The sequence below is a fragment of the Vanellus vanellus genome (assembly GCF_965231255.1).
Source record: "Vanellus vanellus genome assembly, chromosome: 10".
In the NCBI taxonomy this organism is placed as follows: Eukaryota; Metazoa; Chordata; class Aves; order Charadriiformes; family Charadriidae; genus Vanellus; species Vanellus vanellus.
The window spans coordinates 5,613,680-5,625,955 of record NC_138915.1 but is presented as its reverse complement, the minus strand read 5'-3'; positions in this window follow the sequence as shown (position 1 = coordinate 5,625,955).

Sequence of the window (12,276 nt, the reverse complement as noted above, 5' to 3'; positions counted from 1 at the left end):
TTGCCAACTGTGAAATTGGGGGGTTTCCAGCAAAGAATAGGTGGTACCCAGAAAGATAACAAGACATAGGTTCTCCTAACATTAGTCCCAAGTTGTAGAACACCCAGGCATAAACCTACTGTCTTTGCCCAATGTGCCCAAGGAAGCGAAAGATATTGTATTTCCTGAGAAGTTTTAAAAGGAGAGATGCTCCACTGAACACCTTTCCAAAGACAGCTTCCTCCAAAGCTGAAATTCCAGAAGCTATCCACTGTGTTTCCATACTTGTGCCTGCATTTATTAAATAAGAAATCTCTATTCACAACCATGGCAAAAAAAAAAAAAAAAAAAAAGAGAGAAAAACAGGACTTTGTCATTACAGACACAGATCTGAACCAATTCTTTTGAACAGACTACAAATGATTAAGCAGAGACATGAAAAGAGGAAACTTAGTCAAAGAAGAACCAGAGGAAAGACAAACAAATGCAGTGCAAGGTATCCTTCAGGAAGAACTGGACTGAGGCCAATATGAACATTAATTGATGTCCCTTTTATTCCTCAGGATTAAAAAAAGTATCCATGTCACACTGACATTGCTTCTCAGTGTATCCACTAAGCCATTTACCAGCTAATTCAACATCTTCATAGAGATAAAAATGCTAAGGCTTGGACCAACAGCAGAAAAGTTATTAGTGAACATTTTATCCTGGTACTGTCTTGAATTAAGATGTCCAGACCTTCTGTTCCATCCATACACCTGCAAATATTTGCGTGAATGGAAGTTTCTCACAAATCTTTCTGCAACCTGACATGCACATTTACCCAAAATTAAGTGGAACTTCTATGTTCCCTAGGAAAAGTTGTAGTTAACTAGCAATTATCCAGTTAGAAACAAAGACCATTACACCAAGGGATACAATCCCAGCCAGGTAGCTACACACAAAGCAGGCAGCATATGATGAAGCATTTACAATTTACAGGCAACTGCAAATACTGTCAGAAACTAAAAAACTGTTTGTAGATAACCAGAAAACAGAAAGAACAGAATACCTCTGTTGACTAACATAAAGGCAGAACATTTTACATTTTATCTTTCAGCTTCATTTTAGCAATGAGAAAACAATACAATAGTATACTATTTGCAACAGTTAGAAATCCCTTATATCCTGCAGATTGCAGCAAAATTTGCACTTGTCTGTGTATTGCAGTGGAGATCTTTTTCTGTCTCCACCATTTCCTACCACTTCTGATTCTCCAGTCTGCAATGTTATCAGAAAACACTTTAGCTAAACAAGCACATCTTAGTATTATTCTATTTTCTGTCATTTGCTGATCTTGCTTCTGGGCCACCATGGTTAATCTGTAATGGCAAACAATAACCATGACATTTTAAGGCACCGAAGGAAACCTGAAGATTGAAAAAGACAAGAGATTATTTTAAAGATAAACCTCCAAATCCTAGAACTTCATATTTAGGACAGGTCGTCTGCAATATAGAAATATAGGAACTAGAAACTTCCATATAGCAAAAACTGACTTTTTTTCATATAAAAATTCGTATTTTGATTCCCAGGGGTTAAAATTAAATGGAATATCTTCCTGACATTTCAGTCCATTTTATCTACTTTTTTCTCATGTAAAAATACATAGTTAAGCTAGCAGTCACTGAATGAGACAAGAGCAAACATACCCAAAAAAGGAACAATAGAGAGAAACTATGACATTTATAAAGTGATTAGCTTGAGCAGGAGGGAAGTAAGAATGGGATATAGACAGTGAGATCCATTTCACTTAAGCCTTACACAAAGGGGCCATAAAGGAAGGAAGGAATTACAAAGACATGGTTTATTGACTGCTCACCACTGAGCCAGAGTTTTCCTGTATAAATTCTTTCTTAGAAGGTTAATTAAAAAAGGGTTAGGGCCCTGATCTGAAACCCCTTTATTCACTAGCGTAATCCTTATTCACACAAGGGATTCCATTGATTTCAGTGGACAAGGGATCACTCATGTGGCTTAAGGTTTGCAGAACTGGACCCTGTGGTTTTGAGGCATTGAAAAATGGGAATGCTTTCAGATAATAATATACGCAGCCTAAGTACAGCAGCACAGCTTAGCTTGAGTACAGGAGCATCATGGAGCTCCCTGTACTATTGGCCAATTTTAATTATAGGAGACATAATAAATAGATGGCAGCTACATTAAAAAACTGCATGTATAAATATAAGAAAGAAAAAGATAATTTAGGCTTTGGTTTAGTACCCAGAATGTACATTAACATGCCAAAGTAACATCCTATTGTCAAGAACACCTCTTGTGCTTCTGTGTCAGCACTGGCCTCATCCCTGCCAAGCTCAGGGTTGAAAGTGCAAGCATGGGGCACTGGTGGGCACCACAGCACGTCTCACAGCTGCAGAAAATAGAGCCTGAAGGCATTAGCTTCCTATGAACTCACCATGAATTGCCATAACAGCAGGATCAGCAGCAAATATAGTTGGACCCCTCTGCAAATAAACCTGGTCTTAAATTCATATCCAATATCCTAGTCATAGCCCACTCTTTCCCCCACCCCCCAGCCTGCTACTTTTCCTTGCCTTGCTCTGCCTCTCTGTCCCTTAACAGATGCCAAACGCAAAATGTAAAAAAATTTTATAATCTCATGCAAATCTTTAATATGTGCAAAAGTAGCAATGATGCAATTAGGTCTGCAGCATAATGTACACTTAAAAAAAAATAATCCAGTTTAATCCTACGTCTCCTAACTTCTGTTTGTTTGAATTCACGACCTCATTTTAAGAGTTTTGCAGTGTAATTCTATTTCCTAGCACATATTTATTTCAGTGTAACTTTGCTTTTGAATGTATAGCAGGGTCCTACTTCATAACTGATGATCCTAAAGATGGACAGCAGTAGTGACAGTGAGACCACTGCTCTCCACTAGGGACGACCAGCAGGAGACACAAGTCAGTCCCTGTGTACTTCCCAAAGGGCAAAAATAGAGGGAACGGATGAAAAATGGAGTAAGGAGGGATTAGATGACACCTCTGTTCATTATGTACATGCTCAATAAGGCTGTTCCATAGATCATTACTAGGAAGGGCAGTGACTTAAAGAAATACATTGTGTATATGCGAGATGTGGGACTACACTTCTTAGCAAAATTAAAAGAAATTACCAAAGGAGGAATGCTGTATTTTACACACTGGCACTTCTAGCAACATTAGAAAAGTAGAATTTTGGAGGAACCCAAGTGATTCATTAAATGAAAACTATTTTCATAAGACTAAGGCCTCACATAAAACAAGTGCCTTACAAATATCAGCTTAATCTATGCTACAATCAGAAAAATACTATGATGCTTGTTTTGAGAAATTCTTTAAAGTTATAGGGACAGGAAGTCACCTACAGTGTTAACAAAATAGGAAGAGTCCACAGACAACTGTATAGAGAAAAGCTCTAAAACTCTCAAGTGTAAATTACCCATTTGACACACACACAAGAAACAGACCCAATTCCCATCTGGGATAATACAGGAATATCAGAGAAACAGGCTGTTTAAACCAACACCTCATAAAAAATAACCATATAGTAACATAGTTTTCCTTCAAACCTCCTCAAACTTAAGTACAGCAACAACAAAAAGGGGAAGAAAAGAATCACTCTGTGGTCCAGGAAAGATGCTGCAGGGCATAGCTTGAGGTAGGAAACCTTATCATACCTTTTTCAGCGTGCTCTGAGGAACAGCACTTCAAACACAGAAGGATGATCAATAAATCCTCATGAAAGGAAAGCCAAAAGCACTCAAAGCTTTCGCATCCCTGTAGCTAGCTTTACCCCCAGCAGCCAGCCTCAACGCACCACCACCCAACTTACTGCAGTACCTGCCCAGGACGGACGGACGGACGGACCGGACCCCACCCCTCCCCTTCCCCCCAACAGACACTTGTGGACACTTAACAGCATGTGTATAAGGAGAGTCACAGGTGTTGACCCTTTCCTAATAAATGACCTCAGTTTAAGGTAATCTGTGGGTGAGTGACATCCTGAATCAGAGGTTCCAGATGTTTGATAGCCCTGGTTGAATTCACTCACCCAACAGCTTTGTCTATTCACTTCTTGAACTCATCAAGCTTTCAGCAACCACACTATCTGTTAGCAATGAGTTCCACAGTTTAATTAAGCTTTGTGAAAACAATTACTTCCTCCTGGGTTGTTTTTGTTGTTTTGATTTGGTTTTTTTGATCTGTCTACCTGAAAAGTTCACAAGGTGCCTCATATCATGAGAACCAGGAGCAAAGTAGTACAGCTACAGCAAGCGCAGAGAAGGGCAAGAAAGCTACTGTGTAGGGAGCCCTGTGGTACCTTCTGGGGGGGGAAGGAGCTTCCTCCTGGGAAAGGAGCTACTGGCAGGCACAGAATAAAAGATTATAAAACCATAGCACAGCACAAAGAAGATGAATAAGGAATGATAGCTTGCTTTTTCTCTTGAGATTAAGGTCAGACTAGGGAGGCTATATTATTTTACGTGCACAACTGTTGGCACACAGTAGCAAGTATACTGTCTTCTTTCCATAGCCATGTTTTAGGAAAAAGTGTGATTTACTACTTAGGTTTTACAGCTCCAAGAATAATCAAGGGCTAGGAATGTACTTTATGATAAAAAAAATGGGGATGTATATCTATTTATCCAAAGAGAAGGTTTAGATGTGACAAGCTCAAGTTTTAAGAACCTATGCAAGAACCAGCAGGTGGATGGGAAAGGTTTTCATTCTAAAGAAAAATGTTTGTAGTCAAAATTCAGCATTTTCAGACTGAGAAATGAGGTGCAAATTTTTATTAGTGAGAGTACCTAATACCCGGGATAACTACGTGGATTTATTACTGGTTAAATGTTAAGTAGAAACTGTTGTGGTTTTTATTTAACAGACAGACTTTGGTTCAAGTATTATTATTAAACTGCTATCCGGGACTAAAGCAAAGAAATTTTATGGTCTGTGTTACAGAAGAGGCCAGAGCAGACAATAATCCTTTCTGGCCTTAAAATATATGATGGCTTGCTTTTTCTGTGAATGTATTAAAGCAACCTCAATTCCCAACATGTACATTCACCAATGACAAATCTCCAGTGGAAAAATGTTGATAGCTGCACAGGTGTTAGAATAAAAAATGGCAAAATCTGTTTTCTAGCTGGGAACAGAAGGTGGATTATGTTGGAGATATGTTTGATAGTTATGAACACCAGATACAAGACGGTGTCAGTTAAAGACAACTTGAGCAGATGGATGGCAGAGTGTGTGCACTGTGAAGTGATGTTAATTGAACGGCATGGGATTATGTTTAAAAATCTTAAAACAAATAATTGGAAAACAATTAAAGAAGCAACTACAATCTGCAAATTCCAGGGTTGCCAGCTGGCCCAGAAGGTAGGATTGAAGCTAGATGAAACACAACATTGTTTTTTTTCCTGATTTTCACACAAGAAAGCTCAAGATAGAATGTTTTGAGTATTTCTCCAGGACAATAAGCAACTGTTTTTGATGAAAAATAGCTTTTTGTTTTGTAATAGTTTTCACACTGTCAGGATCTCAAACTATTTTTATTTAGAACATCACCATTTCTGTAAGCAAAACATCAGACTGCCAGAGCGGAATTTCCTTAACGTTTCATCAGTATAATTTGAATGAATGGGCTGCAGGGATAGGGACTGCTGTCACTTCTCTGGAAAGAGCTCTGACGCAGTGCTGTGAGGACCACAGACATGGTACCATATCTGTTATTCCTGCTATAAAGACCACTGATTTATATGTGCAGTGGGAGCGGTCTGGATTCGCTGCACGCATGGTGTAGAGTTGAGTTTCACTATACAGGTGGCCAGAAGTGGCATACACATAGTAATGCTGACCTCAAGTTTTCAGCCAAAATAGCCAAACAGGAGTGTGGTTTCCCTTTTTGAGTTCTTCTTATTAAAACAGTGTAAAGTCAAACCATGTACCTTTTCCACATGCTTATCTCCTTCCTCAACCTCTCTTTTCCTCCCTCAGTCAATTCTGGAAAGAAATAGCGGGTTTACTAATAAAATGAGACATAAAATTAGAAAAGGGGCCAGATGTTCAGCAGTCCTAGGATAGCAGGTTCAGCTTTACAGAGTACTCCCTACATGGTGCTGTGGTCAGGACCTGCCCCCTGTGATAATTTCTGCAGTGCTCTCTTTCAATCTGTTTAGCACTAGAATCCCAGAGCATCTTGAAGTTCTTGGAAATCTCAGTTGATTTGTCAGCCTTTATGAGGCTGGGACCAGGTCCTAGTTCATGCCAACCAAAAATGTGAGGGAAACAGCACTGTGTTGTTGTGGTCCTTTTGATCGCAGAGCAACTTGCAGTTTGGAAAAGACCTTGGGGTAGCCATGGGCCACTGCAGAGAATGGAGATGCTCTGTACCGTTTATGTGACAGCCTTGGCAGCCATGGAAACCCTCCTACTGCAAAACATTTAGAGGAACGAGGTACTCCAGCTCTGACACTATGATTAGTACTGTTTTGTATTGAGATGCTAAACCCAGAGAGACTGAATGTAAAATGGGTGGCTTGTAGTGTGGTTATTGCACTATTTCTGCATTTACTGTGAGGGAGCAGCATTCAGAAACCATTGTGTGGGCCATGGCCCCATTTTGAAAGTCAATTCTGAAGACTGATGTTCTTAAAAGACAAATTAAGCTTATTAACCTCCTTCTCTGAACTCCGTTTGTTGTAATGTCAGTGTCTTGCTGTATGGACTAAGAACAGCATTTGGTTTCCATGTGTCTGATTTCCAAGTTAGCCCTTACCGTTATCACCCTGCATTTAATGTTCTAACTCCAGGAATGGGGTTGTATGTGAGATGTCGGGATTCCCTGTCTGGGCAATACGAAATGCTGGTGGTATCTCTGGTACCAGTATATGGTAGCTGTTGAGAAACGGTGACCTTTCCAGTGGCCACTGCCGTAACATCTCTAACTGCTATGCACCTCTTGCAGTTCATAAAGTGCAAATTCAGCATCAACTTACTTAGAAATGGCTCACATCAACCACTTCCACCAGCTCCTGCCCTCAGTGTATTCCCTGAGCAGCTGTCTATGCTACTTCACGGCATTCCCATCCAGAGCACCTCACCTCAGGAGATGCACTTTTGGGACTGTTAAAGCCCTGATGTCTCCAACAGCTTCACTAAAGAGCAGAAATAAATATAAGGAAGGGAGAGAGAAGTATTCAGGTGCACTGAGCATTCACAGAATCACAGAATGGTCAGGGTTGGAAGGGACCTCTGGAGGTCATCTAGTCCAACCCCCCCGCCAGAGCAGGGTCACCTACAGCAAATTGCACAGGACGGCGTCCAGGCAGGTTTTGAATGTCTCCAGAGTGGGGGACTCCCCCACCTCCCTGGGCAGCCTGTGCCAGTGCTCTGCCACCCTCAAAGGAAAGAAGTTCCTCCTCATGTTAAGATGGAACTTCCTATGGTCAAGTTTGTGCCTGTTACCTCTTGTCCTATCACTGGGCACCACTGAAAAAAGACTGTTCCCACCCCCCTGGCACCCTCCCTTGAAGGATTTATAAGCATTAATAAGATCCCCCTCAATCTTCTTTTCTCTAGACTAAAAAGCCCCAAGTCCCTCAGCCTTTCCTCATAGGAGAGATGTTCTAATCCCCTAATCATCTTTGTAGCCCTTTGCTGGACCCTCTCCTCTTTCTTGAACTGGGGAGCCCAGAACTGGACACAGTCCTCCAGATGCAGCCTCACCAGGGCAGAGTAGAGGAGGATGACCTCCCTCGACGTGCTGGCCACACTCTTCTTGATGCACCCCAGGATGCCATTGGCCTTCTTGGCCACCAGGGCACATTGCTGACTCATGGGCATCCTGTTGTCCCCCAGGACTCCCAGGTCCCTTTCCACAGAGCTGCTCTCCAGGAGGTCAGCCCCCAACCTGTACTGATGCATGGGGTTATTCCTCCCCTACACTTGCCCTTGTTGAATTTCATAAGGTTTCTCTCTGCCCAACTCTCCAGCCTGTCCAGGTCATGCTGTAAGGCAACGCAGCCTTCTGGCGTGTCAGCCACTCCTCCCAGTTTTGTGTCATCAGCAAACTTGGTGATCGTATACTCTATCCCTTCATCCATGTCATTGATAAATATATTGAACAGGACTGGACCCAGTGCTGACCCCTGAGGGACACCACTCGTTACTGACCTCCAACCAGACTCTGCACCACTAACTACAACCCTCAGCTCTGTCAGCCAGTTCTCAATCCACCCCACCATCCATTCATCCAACCCACACTTCCTAAGCTTGCCTATGAGGATGATGTAGGAGACCGTGTCGAAAGCCTTGCCGAAGGTACCCAGGGTACCCAGCCGCCTGCGCAGAAATAGCATGGGGAGGGAAGCTCAGCTCCTCATGACAGTATCTCCCACCCAACAAACGGCCTGAAAGCAGGCGCTTGCCTTCCTCTGCCATGGCAGTGATTTGCCATGGCAGTGATTTTCCATGATGCCAGCGGGTGACACAAAAGAAGAAGGGTGTAGGGGTGCTGCCTCCTCCAGCAGTACAAGGCCTGTAGACCCCAGAAGGAGCTAGTGCTGCAGCACCACTTTACTGGGTGCTGTTTCACTCTGTAGGAATGGAGATAACAGGAAAACTTTGTTCTTGGATGGCACTGCGAGACAACTCTTCTTTGCAGGCGATGTTAGCAGATCTGCCTTGCAGGACATGGTTTTTAACCAGCTCCCCAGTCAGGCCATCAGGCAGGGCTCATAATTGGCCATTGGGGGAATTTTATCTGGCATTTACTGGAGCGAAGACTGTGTTACTGCCTGGAGCTCACCTCTTGCCATTATCCCCTTTATAATGGCACAAAAAGAAGAACAGATTGAAAGCACTGAAATACAAAAAAAAAAAACCCAAAACACCTATCCAAGTATTTTGAACCTCCACACTACTGAAATGAATCTAATTTGGGTTAACTTTCAGAAATGTTTCTCTTTCTCGTGTAGGCTTTTAGCTGATTTCCTTTAACAACAGTCCCAGGTGCTTTACACTGAGGTTCATTCACCAGCAGCAGTGGGATTGCTGTTCTCACACCTCCCTGGCCAGTCTCGCTCCTCCTGGACACTGGCCTGGGTGAATACTGCAGAAAGAATTTCTTCACAGACATATCCCATCCCTTTTTTGTCCGTTTCCCAAATATATTCTTGATAATGTGCTTACTAGAGGGAGTGTTTACAGAGGATCTAACAAAAATGCCTGATATAAGAATGATCAACACTGCCAGTAAACATGCCCCAAGCCAGCAAAATGTAAGCAAGTATTTAGAGAACATTCAGCAAAAAGATGATTGCAAACTTACAGCAGAAGCTGGGGTTAAAACCACCTTCTGTCTCCAAAAGGCCTGCAAAATGGCTGCATTGGGGATGGAGGTGCTATTATCATGCTTTTAAGCTTCTCAGATGCTTAAACGATATGAATTAGAAGTGTGCTGTATTTCCTGGAATACCTTGAAGGTTCGCCAGCTTCTTAGCTCTTTTCTAGTAACTCCAGTGAAAGCAAAGCAAGTTAACGCTGCTGAAAACCTCTGCTTTTCTGGAAACCGAATGGCTTTCCAGCCAGCGCAACAGAGTCCAGGGCTGCTGACCACGCAGCCGTGCCCCAGGCTGCAGGGATGGCCTGTGGTGCCATGGCTCCGGGATGCTCCCCACATCCCGGGCAGATCCCTCCTTCCTGCAACCCTCACCTGAGTCCCACCAGGTACCTCACTGGTCCTGACCTTGTCTTGCAAACTTGACTTCTCAGCTCCACCGGAGACCTCCACATGGCAGGCTGCCAAAGGCGGCCATTCCCAGAGCCGCGGGGCAGGCGGGGATGGTGGAGGGACAGGAAGGTTCTGGATGCGGAGAAGGCCCAGAGCCTGCAGGGAGGCGCCAGGGAGCGCACAGTCCAGAAATCAAACCTTTTTGCAAAGATGAAGATATGCTGAATTATCTAGAGGGAAGGATCGGGTGCCCATGTCCGGTGTTGGCACAGTGCAGGGTTCCCTCTGAGGGGAGCTGAGGGGCCGCCCCACCCCGCGCCGGACAGGGCCGGTTCCCGCCGGTTCCGGCGGCCCCAGGGCAGGGCGGGGCCGAGCCCCTCAGAGGGCCGAGGAGAGGACCCGCCGAGGAGGCGGTTTCAGTCAGCGCACTCTGGTAAATCTTGTCATATTTTTTTCACTGACAATTTAAAGCTTGCATTCTCCACTTCTTATCCGAACAGAAATGACATTTAGTCCCAATAGGAGTTACATGCATTTACATCTATAGACTATGTCCTTAAATGTTCTTAATGCCAAAAAAGGCCCGTCTTTTTCTGGTAAAAAGATTGTATCTTTGTAGTGTTTTTCTTGTCATGTCATATTGTGATGAATCACACATTGCCCTGCCAGTCACCTTAGGGAAGCAGATACAAAACAAATGCTGCTCAAAAAAGGAATGAAATGTTTATAAAACTAAGTATTAGCTGTACTCTGTTTCAGCATTGCTAATATGGAGGTGCTGTTTTCCATCGGATACAGACAGGATGGTCTGCAGGTATGTCTTAGCATCTTATACAAATCACCTCCGTAAAGTAACTTACAAGTTTCAGACAGATTTTTTAAGTTGAGCTTTTGAGACCTGCACTTCAAAGCCATAAGGGAAAATATACTGTATTACATTATCAATATGTGAATCAGGCTGGAAAAGCTTCTCCTTAGGGATCTGAAAGCCATTATAGGAAATCTGTGCTTCATAATAAAAAATACGTATTTCTAGAATAAATCAAAACCAGAAGCACTTTCCTCTTTAGTGCTGGTGAGATGAGTGAGGGTTTCAGGTGGCTGAATCCAATGGTTTGAGAGTTCAACAATAAATCAGAGAGATAAGACAAAAAGTACCCTCCTATTCTCCCATTCCTAATGTGTAATCAGCTGCTTGGGAAAGTTAAATGACACCTTAAAAGACAAAAAATATAACAGCACTTATCTTCTTAATCTTAAAGGTAATACAAAAAGGCAGATACCCAATCTGCCTGTTGCTTTCAAAGGAATATTTATCTTCTCTTGGGCAAATGTGAGCGGGCAGGAATTGACTGCAGGTCGTGTGTGACACAGCTTATACTTGTAGTTCTGCATTATTTCTGCAACGTGTAGAGTACCTTCAGGATGCAAGTGCAGACCTAGCAAAGGAAAAGGCAGTCTTTTTTCCGCAAAGGAGACAAGACATCTGCCATTGCATAGGGCAAATTCTCACAATCAACCTTGACACTTTGCATTAAAACAATGGATAAGGTGGTTGCTTTGCCTCTATATAGATGCTAAAGCTAAGTTTGGACATACTGTTATACACACAGGTAAGGAAAAGTTGATTTCTGAACATATCAATGCTCTTAACGTTTTTAGAGTCTCTAAGCTCTTTGGCGCTGCTGTAGTATTTCCCTCTTTCTCTCCCCCACAGTTCTGCTCTTGCTTTTCATCTCCCCTCCCTTTTGATCCTGCCTCTTCTTCTGCCTTTATCTTTTCTCTTCATGCACCTCCTCCTCTTTCCACCACTATCTCAAATTATTTCTCCCGCTAGATCTTCTTTCTATTGTCAGGGGTTTTTTTTCTTTCTCCAGAAATGCTTGATTCTACTAGTGCTGACAGGGCTCCCCGTTGTCTCAGGACAAGAGGAGCTGAAAGATGGTGTGTTAGATTGCAGAGGAAGGCTGCCAAGAGTGAAACTCTGCTCCAGAAGAAGCAGAACGAACAACAGAAAGCCTGAGGAGGGGATAACACATAGACATGCCGTGTTGGGTACTTGTCTGCTCCTGGAGTGGCCTTAAAAGTGTTCTTGCTGTTAGCAATGCTTAGCCTGGGGCTTTCTGCTATCACAGCTGCAGTAACCAGAGGGGGGAAAAAAAAAAAAAAAAAAAGAAGGTAGGCAACTTAGTGATGCTCACACCAAAAAATACACAAGACAAGGAAGAGGAAATATGAGAGTAATAACGCTGCTGAGTTTTTCAAGTAATTCTTTTCTGCAGAGAAATGGCATAGCCTGTAAAGTGGATGGGAAACAACAACTACAAGTAATGACCCCTCTCATGGGGGGTTACAGTGTAACTGCTATTCCTCTTCTTGTGAGCTCTGCAAAATCCTAAATTCCGTTTCAAAAAAATGCCCATATTTTGGTATTTCTTTCTCAAATTAGGAATAAAAACTGAAGCAATCGACATTTTCTGCAGGGTTTCTGGACAAATTTAAGTTTGGAAATTCTGAAAT